We start from the raw sequence: 15,011 nt of genomic DNA, 5'->3' as shown, positions 1-15,011 counted from the left end.
ACCAAGTTAAAACGTAAAAAATATCTTTTTTCGAACATACATTAAAATAATTGATTGTTAAAAACTCTTTTTTCCTATTGGATATTTAGAAAAGTAGAAAGACACTTGAAAATTCTGTTACTCGTTGTTTTTAACCGCCCTAATATTGAATCAATATTATTGATATGCAAATGACCACAAATCCTCTATTTTGAATCGATTTTCAATTGCTGCATAAAATCATAACATAAATTGATTCATACTCCTCCAATTTCAATTGACTGAGCGATAATAAATTCAATATAGCACCAGCGCAGTTCAAAAGGATTTCTGGCAAAATGAAATGGGGGATGCTTTGAAATTTTATACACCGAAACACGCTGCCACTTCCATTCAACTTCTGCCCGTAACTGGGTAGAAGACTCTCTAGGAACAAGTGTCATGTTAGCTATTGCTAGGTACCGAAGCCAAATTTCGTGCCAAAGAATGTCAATAAATCCTTCGCAACGAGCCAATCTGAGAGCAATCGATCTTAGTACTAGAGGGGGATCAACATTTCGCATGTGACAACCAAAGGAACGAAGGAAAATCTCACATCCCAAAGCATAAAACACCGTCATTGTTATGTTTACTTGCTGCTGCTTCTGTTTTTTTTTGGTGACTTGGCATGAGTTCTTCTCATCTAATCTTCAGCAGCGATATTGGCTGGTTGCGTGTTTTGTAGCTGGGCGTATCTAGGTGTAGGGTTCATTGAGACAGTTATTGATTCTGACAGCTCCAAGGAAGTTCATCCGGTACGATGGATTACTTCCAGGGTTGAGGAATTTACTGTCTGGTATGTTTCGTAGTTTTGATGAACATTGAGCTGAGACTTAATTCAGATGTTAATATAACGATTTATTAGAGACAATGACTTTGATATTCTTGGAAGGGTTATATGTACTTGCTTTGAGAATTATGTTGTTTGATGTGAGAATTTTTCGACGGTAAAATATTGCCTATTCAAAACTGACAGTTTGATTGAGCCTTCATTATACTGTCGTGATAGATTGCGGCATAATTTTGCCTCGAAATCTCACTATCAAATGAAATCAACCTGCGTGAAAGCACTCAAACAGCGAAAAAGGCCAACCACTTCCTTGTGAAACTGGCTATCGTTTCCAATCCTCTTCAGATGAAAAATGGTTCGGAACCGCAAAAACTCCAAGGTTGTTTCGAGTGTAGCTACTCAAGAAGCCCAGCCTTGATCCCACCGCAAACCGAAAAAAAAAAAATCCGAACCAACAGATTGCGAAAATCGTGCTGCGGGGGAGGGAAAAAACGTAAATAATTAGTCGAGACGCTTATTGTTTACAAATCGTGTTGTACTCACGCGAAAATCCATTTTGTTCGTGAGCCTACACCATCCCAGAGTGTTGGTTGAGGATCTTTTCGTATGATTGGCCTCCAAAAGTTGGCGAAGTAGTTTTATTTACCTAAAGCAAATTTCCAAACTCGTTAGGAAGAAGTTTGTTCCTTCATACTCGGATGATTTGAGTGGGAAAATAAAACTTTTGGCGTTCAATCCATGGTAGCATTTTTGTTATTAATTGAATAGATAACTGGCGTGTTTACTGAGTTGCATGAATATGAAATTAGCAAGATTGGTTCATATTTAGCAAAGATTTACTGTTTATCTTTGTCAATCAGTAACTGGAAGAATACAACGGACTTCAAAAGCGCATATGGAACTTAAATACATTTGTAAGATTAAACAAGATGTTGGATTCTAGTTAAAGATTAGCTAGCTAAAAAATATCTTGTTTTAAGTACTTAGTAGTTAAGTTTTCATTATCATACTTTTTCGAAGCGGCTACAAATCAAGAATTAACTCCACGCTGGAAAGTCAAGAAAGAAAAAACGGTAAACCAAACCCACTCGGAGAAACCATCTCTGTATCCAATTATATTGACCCGAAGACGTTATCGAAGAAGGAAAGCAAACAATAACAAACTCATCGGGCTGAGTATGAAGTCCAATTAAGATCCACCACAGCTGGGCTTTTCAAGAACCGCTAAAAGAAGTTGCCGCCCTTTCGATCTTCGAAAAAAAAAAACGGAAAAGGGGCGTACCAGAGGATGGAGCCCATTAAGCTCACAAGCGCCACACTCTTGTTATTAAACTTCGAAAAAAAGAAGAAGACACAACAACAACAACATCAGTAAATAGTTTTCCCCCAGCATCATTATTTTCTGAAGGAGACCCAAACGTTTCGTCGTTTGGCTTGGAGCATCTTCGATCCCCTTCAATTAAGGCTTCGTTTTTTTTTTCTAATTTTGATTTTCCCAAACCACTACAACAAACTATCCGCTGTTGTAGGTTATTTGTTTTGGTCCCAGGCACTCAAATTTGTGAACCTTTTCGGACCACCATGGTGGATGGAACTGAACTAATCATAGACCGCGTGTGTTTATTTTCTATTATCAGTCATAACAACGATCATCTTGGGAAAATCTTGGGGATCTCGAATTTAAATCAATGTCCAAACTCACGAATTTGATAAAAGAAGAAAATAAAATTTAACAAAATTGTCAAAATTTTCAAGATTGACAAAACTGTCAAAAGTTGTCAAAATTGTCAAAATTGTCAAAATTGTCAAAATTGTCAAAATTGTCAATATTGTCAAAATTGTCAAAATTGTCAAAATTGTCAAATTTGTCGAAATTGTCAAAATTGTCAAAATTGTCAAAATTGTCAAAATTGTCAAAATTGTCAAAATTGTCAAAATTGTCAAAATTGTCAAAATTGTCAAAATTGTCAAAATTGTCAAAATTGTCAAAATTGTCAAAATTGTCAAAATTGTCAAAATTGTCAAAATTGTCAAATTGTCAAAATTGTCAAAATTGTCAAAATTGTCAAAATTGTCAAAATTGTCAAAATTGTCAAAATTTTCAAAATTGTCAAAATTGTCAAAATTGTCAAAATTGTTAAAATTGTCAATATTGTCAAAATTTTCAAAATTGTCAAAATTGTCAAAATTGTCAAAATTGTCAAAATTGTCAAAATTGTCAAAATTGTCAAAATTGTCAAAATTGTCAAAATTGTCAAAATTGTCAAAATTGTCAAAATTGTCAAAATTGTCAAAATTGTCAAAATTGTCAAAATTGTCAAAATTGTCGAAAATGTAAAAAATGTCAAAAATGTCAAAAATGTCAAAAATGTCAAAAATGTCAAAAATGTCAAAAATGTCAAAAATGTCAAAAATGTCAAAAATGTCAAAAATGTCAAAAATGTCAAAAATTTCAAAAATGTCAAAAATGTCAAAATTGTCAAAAATGTCAAAAATGTCAAAAATGTCAAAAATGTCAAAAATGTCAAAAATGTCAAAAATGTCAAAAATGTCAAAAATGTCCAAAATGTCCAAAATGTCAAAATTGACAAAATTGTCCAAATTGTCCAAATTGTCAAAATTGTCGAAATTGTCAAAATTGTCAAAATTGGCGAAATTGTCAAAATTGTAAAAATTGTCAAAAATGTCAAAATTGTTAAAATTGCCAAAATTGTCGAAATTGTCAAAAATGTCAAAATTGGCGAAATTGTCAAAATTGTAAAAATTGTCAAAAATGTCAAAATTGTTAAAATTGCCAAAATTGTCAAAGTTCTCAAAATTGTCAGAATTGTCAAAGTTGTCAAAGTTGTCAAAATTGTCAAAATTGTCAAAATTGTCAAAATTGTCAAAATTTTCAAAATTGTCAAAATTGTCAAAATTGTCAAAATTGTCAAAATTGTCAAAATTTTCAAAATTGTCAAAATTGTCAAAATTGTCAAAATTGTCAAAATTGTCAAAATTGTCAAAATTGTCAAAATTGTCAAAATTGTCAAAATTGTCAAAATTGTCGAAAATGTAAAAAATGTCAAAAATGTCAAAAATGTCAAAAATGTCAAAAATGTCAAAAATGTCAAAAATGTCAAAAATGTCAAAAATGTCAAAAATGTCAAAAATGTCAAAATTGTCAAAATTGTCAAAAATGTCAAAAATGTCAAAAATGTCAAAAATGTCAAAAATGTCAAAAATGTCAAAAATGTCAAAAATGTCAAAAATGTCCAAAATGTCCAAAATGTCAAAATTGACAAAATTGTCCAAATTGTCCAAATTGTCAAAATTGTCGAAATTGTCAAAATTGTCAAAATTGGCGAAATTGTCAAAATTGTAAAAATTGTCAAAAATGTCAAAATTGTTAAAATTGCCAAAATTGTCGAAATTGTCAAAAATGTCAAAATTGGCGAAATTGTCAAAATTGTAAAAATTGTCAAAAATGTCAAAATTGTTAAAATTGCCAAAATTGTCAAAGTTCTCAAAATTGTCAGAATTGTCAAAATTGTCAAAGTTGTCTAAATTGTCAAAATTGTCAAAATTGTCAAAGTTGTCAAAGTTGTCAAAGTTGTCAAAATAGTCAAAATTGTCAAAATTGTCAAAATTGTCAAAATTATCTAAATTGTCAAAATTGTCAAAATTGTCAAAATTGTAAAAATGTTTAAATTGTCAAAATTGTCAAAATTGTCCGAAGTTGTCCAAAATGTCAAAATTGTCAAAATTGTCAAAATTGTCAAAATTGTCAAAATTGTCAAAATTGTCAAAATTGTCAAAATTGTCAAAATTGTCAAAATTGTCAAAATTGTCAAAATTGTCAAAATTGTCAAAATTGTCAAAATTGTCAAAAATGTCAAAATTGCTGAAATTGTCAAAGTTGTCAAAAATGACAAAAATGACAAAAATGTCAAAAATGTTAAAGATCAAGTTTGGGAAATTTAAATATTTTTTAAAATTTTACTTTTGACGTGCACAAATGACAAATCTTGTCTTGCTTATGCTCATCAAATTATATTTTTTTTTTTATTTTTTTTACTCTTGTTTGTTTATAGAGGTTTCCGAGTTCCAGTTGCATCGCATTTCACACGCAAATGACTTGAATATTGATTCAATTTTCAATGTTCCTGGTACCAGGAATTGATGAGTGGCTTCCAGCGATGATGTAAATACAAGGATGCCGTCTCTTCGGTGAACAATTTTTCATCACATGATCCATTATTCATAAATGACCAACAAAAACGTGTTCCAAATCCGTCAACAAGCGCCATCATACTCGCACTCCTTCTGGCTAGCTGCCGAGTGGTTCGTGAATTTATGAATATAGTAGCTACCTTCCGAAACCAGCTGGCAGCCTCCCTACTAATTTATGCATCAGTTCATCCCCCCATTCCACCAAACCACAAACACCTTGCCAATTCCACAATAAACTTCCAAGAACGGTGAAAGCCTTTTTTAGTCTATATCTCTTTCATTCTCACTCTGCCCTTGTAATTTCCCGAAGAAAATCAACAACAATAACAGAAACAACAGAAAAATAACAATAACCAGAAACAATAACAGAAAATACTTGGTACAAAATGCTCGAGAGTTTTTCCAGCATCGAGGGAAAGCAAAAATGCTTCCATTCGGTTGTTGGTTCGGCCATTGGTAATGGAGAAGTACCTTCGGAAGAGCACAATAAAAAAAAACTAAACAAAAACAATTGAAAAAGAGAATCAACATTCTAATCCATCTTTCTCCATCGGGGGAATGTGACTCACAGTGAGTCGGTTAGGTTAGCCCTCGATTAATTATTCAGAGCAGAGAGAAGTTATTCGCTGGATTTGGTTTTGTGTTTTTCCTTCTTTCGTTCGTTTTAGGTACCAGCTAGATGGACCCAAGAAGCTTTAGCTGCCTGAGCTGAATTCGTCCTTCGATGTTGCTGCAGCCGGAAGCACGTTTCCGTAATCAATTCGTTCGTTCATCAAATGATATGTTTTGGAATTAATAGTTCTATTAATTCCGGCGAATTCATCGTCAGTCGACATTTATTTTCATAACGAATGCCAGTCCAAAATTAAATTAATAAATATAGCTGGCAGGACAAGGGATTCTTTTCTCTTACCAACCTTATTAAAAAAAATGTTGGTTCCATTCTAGGTGTTGCTAAATTAAGCTTGAAAGATTGCCCAGATATTTAATATAACATTTTGTAAAAGTTCGGTCCAGGCCGGTTGCCCGGATTTTGCCTGAATTTTGCCTTTATTTGCCAAACAATAAAAATTGTCTTGTAAATTTTTTTTTATAAATGCATTCAAAACGAAATTTTTGGAGCAGGTTTTTCGAAAATAATCATGAAATGTTTTTGAAAGCCCAAGATACGACCAATCAGTTTTGATGAAAATTTTATTTGAATTTTTATCTGGATTTTTGGTGCCCGGATTTTAATCGACAATTTTGAAGTCGAACCCGAATTTTGCCAGGTTTTTATGAAAAATAGTCAGGATTTGTCCGGCCCAGGTACGTGTTGAAAAAATTCTGGGAACCTTGTACTAAATTATGAATAAAGTGATAAAAAGATAATGACACATTCTACGTGCTTGTACCGCCCACGGGTGATTGATATCCATCCTCGAATTAAAAAATCTCTAAATCGTCCATAATGCCTATAATTTAAATCGCACAAATCCAACAGAAAAAAGACACGATTATTTGAAACATGTTTTATAAGATTTTGAATATAAAATTGTTCATGGAAAATGTGTAAAATAGGACAACTCTTACAAAATAATGTATGCTAAATCTATGGATTTATTTTTTCGCAATTTGCATAAATCGTTTTGAAGCTTATGAATACTGCTTCATTGTGTAGAAAAAATAGTTCATATGCATTTCAATGGAAACTCAATTTGCGACCGTTTCTATAGATATTTATGAGAACGTTGCTTCGTAAGAAAATTTTTAATTCATTTTTTCCACAAAAAAAAAAGTTTAATTCACTTCAAATGTCCTACAGTAAATAGAATATTCTATTTTCCATCATCATTCGCTTTAGCTAAGAAAAGCTAAAATCTAATAAAAACGGTAAATTGGCCAATTTTACCAAAACCATCATTTTTGAAGTTTGTGAGTTGAACACTCTCAATAATGGTCCAGGAAAAGCAAGCGAGGTATTCAACTCTACACTTAAAATTATGAATTCCTTATTTTATTTTGATTATTAAGTAAAGTTATTCAAGAATAACTATAATGACTCAGAGCTAATGGAACTGGTTCAGAATTTTGCCACAGCTTTTCAAAATTTTCTTACTTGGACAATTAAATTCTAAAATTGTAATTTTTGTAATTGTTTTTTTTTCCAATATTTAGATAATTAATTTTATGTGGCAAAACTTTTCGGCCTTCAGTCTACTTAAATAGCTAAGACGACTATTTATTTAAGATCCAAGGTTTCGATCCTTTTCGGATCATCATCATGGACTTTAATATTACTATACGTTAACACAGTTTTATAAATCAGGTCACTAATTATATATTTGCTTACCGAAAAAATGGCGTCTTTTTGTTTTGGATTGATTTGACAGATCAGATAAAGCTGTCTTGTATATCTGTTACATTATTTTTTGAAAAAAATTGATTGATTTGATTTTTTTCAATTTTTCATTCTTTCTTTGATATCTCACACATATACTGGAATATCGAATTAAAATTACCAAAAGCAAATTTTTTTTGATCTGTAAATTATTTATTGAGGATATATAACTCAAAAATATCCGCACGTTTTTGGGGTCGAACCTCTTAGTATATCCGCACGTTTCTGAGATATTTGGATTCACATCAGTATTTTATGAGCAAAGGGGTGAATTTAATTTCATAAATCTTTAATATAAATTCTGATGTTTTGAACTCCAATCTGAATTAAGGTCCTTGGAGTTAAAAGTTTGTATTTCTCTTTGTCGCGGATACTCTTTAATGCATGCAATTCGTGACAAAGAGAAAAAAAAAACTTTAAGCTCCAAGGGCCCTAATTCACATTGAAGCCCAAAACATCAGAATTTATATTAAAGATTTATGACATCAAATGCACCACTTTGCTCATAAAATACTGATCTGAAATTAAGATTCAGGATTTGATTTGTTAATTTAAGAAAACGTATTGAAATCCGGAAACAGAATCTAAATTAAAATTATGAATTCTGGTTAAAAATTCAGATTCAGAATCATTACTATTAACGAGAATTCAGATTCAGCACGTAAATAAGTTGTACAATAAAAATAAACATATCAAGAGGATTATTTCGTAGGGAAAGCCGCAAGAGATCGTAGACTTTTACCTAATTTTGATTGTTAATTAAATTTCTCAATTTTATTTTTAATTAAAGTCATTCTGTCTGTTCATCTCAGCCGAAAATCACAAATATAAAGTTGAATTTCTGTTTATTTTGCAAGTTTCACTAAGTGAAAAACCTGATTTATTTTTAACTAGCTGACCCACCAAACTTCGTTGAGCCTGTATTTTTGAGATTTTTTTTTATATTTTAGCACTGTTCCTTAGTCAGCCTTCTTTTTCATTGGATAAAAGCAAGTGGATACCCTTGTGTCAGAAAAAAATCCAGAATTTATAGTTCAATATACAAATAAGTTACGCTAACTTTTGGTTAGCGAACTTATTTTCTTCCGGCAACTTAAGAACGCTTAATCTATCAAGTTTCAATTTAGTTTAGCCATCATTTCTATTCAAAAACTCCTATCTAATCAAGTATTTTAAAATTGCTGAAGATTGATTTGAACAGAAAATGGATCTTTTTTGCTGGAGTCGTCATAAACTGAGTTTTTTTTCGATTTGTGTTTATCTCTGTATCAAAAAACCTTGAAGTTTTCTTTAATCATGATCGTCAGAATAGGAAAATTAAAAAATGAATTGAACAAAACCAGAACATTTAAAGAATAATGGATATAAACATAATTTTTAAGTTTTTTTTTCATTATTTCAAATGTCATGTTTTTCCGACTTTGTACTAAATACACTAATTGAATCTTATCGTGAATTGACAGAGCTGAGTTTGACAAATATTTAACAATTCAGGAAAAGTCACTATTCATCTCATTTTACAGCAACACTTTTCTAATCAATATAACGTTTGAAGATGTCTTTAAAATTTGTGTCATCATTATCTTCTTTCAATTTTCAGTTAGGGATTGGCAAATTGCACTATAAATTAGGAAATTAAAAAAAAGAATTTAAACTGTCATGTTTTTGGATTACTTTTCTCTTAACAGGCAAACCTTGAATGAAGGCAAATCAAAATTTTTGAGTATTTGGAATAAAAATTCAAAACAATCACAAATTATTTAAAATTTTGGTTTATGATCGTAAGATAAGAAACGGTAATCCAAACAATTCAATTTAATGCTGAATTTCATTGTTAATTTATATCAATATTCTGAATTTGGCTGGAATCACAAAATTGATAACATTCAATTCTCATACTGACTGGATAAATTCCTAACATCTTCTAAAAATCAACCAACAATAAATAAAGGTGATTTTTTATCAGTTATATGACTTTCTATTGGTGTTATCAACACTCATCAAAAATGATTTGGTAATGGTAATGTTTTGAGTCAATCGAAAATTTTACATCTATATTGCTTGAGTTGCTAAAAGAATATGACATGTCAAAAAACGGCGCACGAACAATCATCTAAGAAAATATTAGAATTGCCTTGATTCTGATACAACAAAAAACAAATTTCGTAAATATGTTTCTTACCGGCTAGTTGCAGCCGTGAAAAGTACACTGGCAATGAAAATGGGCGCCAAAACTTCCTATAGAAAGATGGATGAACATTAGTAAGCCTTGATTGCTTCGAATGAAAAAAAAAATGGAAATCGGGTGACATGACTTTTATTTGATAGAATAAAAACTAAAAATTTATTTTCAAATTCCACAAAAACATTTTCGGAATAATCTCTCCGTTGTGTTTTTCTTCGCGTGAGAACGAACACAACAAAAAAATCGCATGCAAATCGGATGATCCAGTGAAGAGTTTTGCGTGTTCGTACATTTCTGTATGGTCTGTCTCTCTCCCTGTTTTATATATATTTTAATTTAAAATCAGCCATATGATTTCAACCATCGAATGGATTTTCTATGCAAAATATGTTATGATACACAAACATGTTATTGTTACGCAGAAAAATCTTTACATAATTCAATATTTTCTTGGTGTATTGTTCAACATTATTATTCCTCATCCATCCCTGAAATTTTTACCCGTTACAGTCCCTGGAGTGTCCATTTGACATTCCACACTAAAACCAATATATCTCTCTTGCTTCTTAACCGATTTTTACCAAATTTAAAGTTTTGGAAACCTCGTAACGTTACTCAAATATATTTTCAGACATTATTCTCCTACAGCTGAAGTGTTCCGTTATTCAAAGTCCACGAAAAGAATACGAAAAATCCTGCCTCGGAAAAAAGAATGTAGATCAGCTATGGAAAAAATGGGCTTAGAGTCCAAAAAAGCTGAGATTAGAAGCTTTACGTTGCACAAAAGGATTTTGAAATTTTTTGAGAATCCTAACCACAAAAAGATATACAAAAGTTGTGTAAAATCCGCACAATCCGCACAGTCATACCAGTTAAATTTTGAAAAGAGGATTGGAAAGTTTACGTCATTTGGCGCATTTTTGCATTTTTTTATTCTCAAAATTCGAAACACAGAATTTTTGACGAACTTTTTGTAAATTTGCAATTTCTCAGATTTTCTTACACATAAATTTAATTTGGCACTATATTTCTAGTATATCAACGCAAGATTTCCGCAATAAATTTATATTCAAGAAGAGCGTCAAATGGACACTCAAGGTCTGATTAGGGAGTTTTTTTTTTCCTGGGCTTTCATGGTGCGTCTATGCAAAAAGTAATGATGCAAAATTAAAGATCACATTCCTTCTTATAAATATGTTTAAAATGACGTGTACTACGTTTCAATTACAATTTTAGAAAATTAATTGTTATTTTCACAATACCTATTGTTGTTTTTTGTAAATTAAATAGTCTGCTATTTTTTTTAATGTTTTAACAATTTGTGTTCGGTCACGTAACTTTTGTCTTTTATAAATTTTCATTTAATTATTCCAAGAAATTTGCTCTATATTCGAATAAAAAAATGTTTGATTTGTGTTCAAACTAAGTTTAAAAAAAATTCCAAATTTCGTTAATCAAATTGAACATAAATATGCACCTCTTCCTTTATTGACAAACACAGCCAGAGTACAATCTGTATCTTTCGTGACCTCATCGTCAACAAAAGCTGTTGAACTTTTTTCCACCAACCATTTCCGAGAGAATTTTGATGTGAAAATGATTTGCCAAGGAATTCCCCATTGTGGAATTTCATTTCATTTCGTAGCCACTTTTTGCCGTTTTTTTTTCACGGCTTTTTCATCATTCTACAAGCTTTGCTATCACTTCTGTCAGCTGGTTTCTGTTCAACAGGAAGAAGCGTCGATCTTCATTTCGACGATTAAATTAATTTTTCCACGTGCTGTTTTTTTTTTTGTCGGTGTTTGTCAAGGTGTTCCAGGATATTTTTATGCTCTTTTTCTACGCTTTTCTGGCTCATAATTTCCTACCCCGCTGTCATCACTTTAGGAATTTTCGTAACCATAACTAAACCAATGAGAGTAGAAACTGGAATCTCTCCTCCAGTGAAATGTTTGATTGTTTCGGGGACCAATAAAGGAAATTAAAATGATTTTAGAAAAAAATCAAAAATATAATTTCAACGCTTCAGAAGATGTCACAAAAAATTGATCAATTCTTAGATTCTAAATTTTTCCTCCTTTCTATCTCTTTTCAGATGTCATCGTCGGATGAATCCCGAGCATGAATAATAAGTGAGTAGATTCTCCCAAGCGGCTTACCGGGGGTCGGTGCCTTTTTTCTTTCAATCGATATACGATTTATTTATGACCGTTGAAAAGATTTTTCCCTTGCCAAACTTAACGGTTTTGGGGTTGGAATCTGATTGGAAGACGGAAAAATGTTTGCAGAAAGCTACAATCCGATATACTTATACCCATCTCTGCACATGAGTCGGGGTATCTTTTTCCAGCGTTATCCCATCGCCAGCCATGATGATGGTTGCGATTTGCCGATCTTTTGCGATATCACGTTTTCGGTTTTCAATTCGCGAAAAATTACGATTGCATTCGCGCTTGGGTGCTTAATGGCCGTTGGTTGGGGTTATAAAATCAAATGTTTTACTTACTTTCCAGCGCAAAAACGTGAATGTGCGCTTCTGACCCAGTTATTGAGTGGTTTGCAGCTGCAAGATGTACACATAAGAGCTCGGCGTTGTTGGGTTTGATTATCTTGTGTTTTTTCCCCTTGTCTACTTATTGGTCTGGTGAGTTGGATTCTTGGATAGAAAATAATGCAAGCAATCGTTGCTTCCGGGAAGCTTAGAATCGTGAGCTTTGGATGCAACTTGTCCCGGTTAATGATTGTTGGTTTTCCTATGATCGATGATACGGCTTACAGTTATACTATAGCTTCACGGTCGATTACATCGACAAGAGAATCGAATCAAGTGGGTAGGTAATGATGATCCAATGGATTAAACTCTTCGGAAACAAGTCTCAGCTCATGACAAACGGCTGTAACGTTCAGAAAAAAAAATCGAAAGACGCGTTACAAACTTCTAATGGTCGATTAAAAAAAACAAATAATGTAGTCACTAGCTTCTTGTAAAATTGCGAACTAAACTTATAAAATAAGAGCGTAAATTATGATTCCAAACAGAGTGAACCTGATACCGAGTTGACATTTTCCGGCTGGTCGATTCTTGAGGCGCTTCAGGAAGCTTCATTTATGCATGCGGAAAGCACAATTTGCGTAGCAAGTAGAAAGGTCACTGATTTTAGTGATGAACAGTGCCGACGACGAAGACGATCCGTCTCCATCATCATTATCATCATCGTTGCACCCGTCGTCATCATCTTTATGCTTTGACGGCAAGCCTCGAAACGTTCCATTTAGCAATTATATCATGCACCAGCGGCATGATTCTTCGGTTGGTTCTTCGCAATTTGATGGAACTATTTTTTTTTTGTTTTTGTTCTTTAATTATTTTCCAGCAAAGGTGAATCGAGATTCACGACCTGATGATTGACAGGTTTCATGCCGTTCGTTTGTTTTCATTCACTTTCAGAAAGTCACGTTAACAATTTTATGATCATAATTATTGCACGGTGTCAGTACTGGTTTTAAGGTGGAGTTAGTGGTAGTAGATAATATATGTACCATGGAATAATTAGTCTATCTACACCCAAAATTCAGCCTTTACTCCAATCATGGGTTCTCCATAATTCAACGTCATTGGCATAAAATGTGAACGCCAGCAGCGATGGTTAGATTTGAGATCGCTCGTATCCCTCCCCGTCTCGCAGGGATTGAAATGCTCTTGCTCAAGCAGTTGAACATCAAAGTTCTTGAAGCTGGACAGCGAATTTTCGCTCACCATCAAATGCTTAATGCTAATGCTATGTTTCTAAGAGACATGGTATTGCATTTTGCTTTTCTTTTTTTTAACGAACACACACATATGTATAGGATCTCAGTGAAACAGCTTGTTGCAGCGAATTGGCGCGCCCTTTGATGTTATTGTTCAATTCATCGCTTCGTGCAGGATTATTTCCATCCATTTGGAAGCTATCACGAGTGACTCCAATTCATAAAATAGGATCGAAACATTTGGCAGAGAACTACAGAGGAGTGGCTATACTCTCAGCCTCAGCATTACCCAAACTCTTTGAAAAGCTAATTTATCAGCGGCTTTATCCTATAATCGAGCACAGGATTTCGCCTCGCCAACACGTTTTTTTTTTTAAGAAACGGTCAGTGGTAACGAATTTGTGCGGGTTCACTACCCGTGTATTGGATTGGATGGTTAAGTGGACTGCATTTACACTGATATGCCAAAAGCCTTTGATGTAGCAGGAATCGACGAAATCTTGGAAGCGTCTTCAAAAATAGGTATCGGAGGAAACATTCTTAGTTGGATAAAGACCTACATAATGAACAGACGACAATTCGTATCGGTAAATTTAATTAGTTCGGAACCATGCAAAGCGTCTTCAGTAGTACCTCAAGGTAGTCACTTGGGAACCCTTTTCTTGATTCTATTGATGAACAGCTTACCAGAAGTGCTTTCCGACGCATTCGTGCTTATCAATGCCGACGATGTAAAACTATCATGCCTGTTAAAAGGATTAATGATTGCGAAAAACTTCAACGTGATTTGGATGCGTTTACAGATTTTACGACCAGAACAAAACTGAAACGGAGCGGCTCAAAATGCGCAGTCTTATCATTTACGAGGAGCTTCACACCGATTCAGCATACTTACTCTCTAGGCGGAGAAGACATAAGCAGAGTTTTTTGCGTACAAGATTTGGGCGTTAAACTGGATTCCGGATTGACTTTCAAGGACCACATAAATAGCCTAGTATCAGACGGACTTGCACTTTTTGGATTGGTGAGGCGGTTTTCTGGAGAGCTGGAAGACCCCTGCACAATAAAAAGCCTGTACGTTAGCATGGTAAGATAGAAATTCGACTTTGCGAGCATAGTTTGGAGACCAATGTACCATGTGCATATAAATCGATTGGAAGCCGTCCAGAAGCGATTCGTGAAATTCGCAGTTAGGAATCTTGGTTGGGCAGACGACATGCCAGAGTATAAAAATCTGTGTCACTTGTTGGATCTGGATTTGTTAGAACACCGGCACCGCATCAACGATTTTTTATTCTTTTTAAAAATAGATCGAGGTATCGTAAATTCGACCTTTTTGAGTTCCCGATTGACGGCTAATTCCAGTACCTTGGCTCTTAGACGACGTAGACGTTACGCTCTTGAAAATCGAAGAACAAATTACAGTCGAAGTCGAATTACAGTCGAAGTTAACAGTATTAATAATATTATAGATTTAAACTGCAGTGTTCAAACAGTGAAATATCAGTATGTGTTATATTTAAGAAGGCAACTATATATATGATAATTTTTAAGATATCGGGATGACGGGCTCAGCCTATACATCCATCAATAAATCAATACTTCTTGTTTCTTTGAAGAGATCTAATTACTTATCCTAAGCGTATATTTTTCGAGGATATTATGGCTAGCATCTT

General features: G+C 33.2%; 1 protein-coding gene across 1 annotated transcript in view; it reads left to right on the top strand.

Moving 5' to 3' along the window:
- Positions 1–11,680: 11,680 nt before the first annotated feature.
- LOC129746497 (uncharacterized) overlaps positions 11,681–15,011 on the top strand; it is a 131,444-nt gene continuing 128,113 nt past the window's right edge. Inside the window, exon 1 of the mRNA XM_055740167.1 lies at positions 11,681–11,717. The gene's annotated coding sequence lies outside the window, so the exon portion shown is untranslated. The remainder of the gene's footprint in view (positions 11,718–15,011) is intronic.

Source organism: Uranotaenia lowii, chromosome 2 (genome assembly GCF_029784155.1).
Source record: "Uranotaenia lowii strain MFRU-FL chromosome 2, ASM2978415v1, whole genome shotgun sequence".
Lineage (NCBI taxonomy): Eukaryota > Metazoa > Arthropoda > Insecta > Diptera > Culicidae > Uranotaenia > Uranotaenia lowii.
The sequence above is the reverse complement of the archived record's forward strand: the minus strand, read 5'-3'. Positions and strand labels throughout refer to the sequence as shown.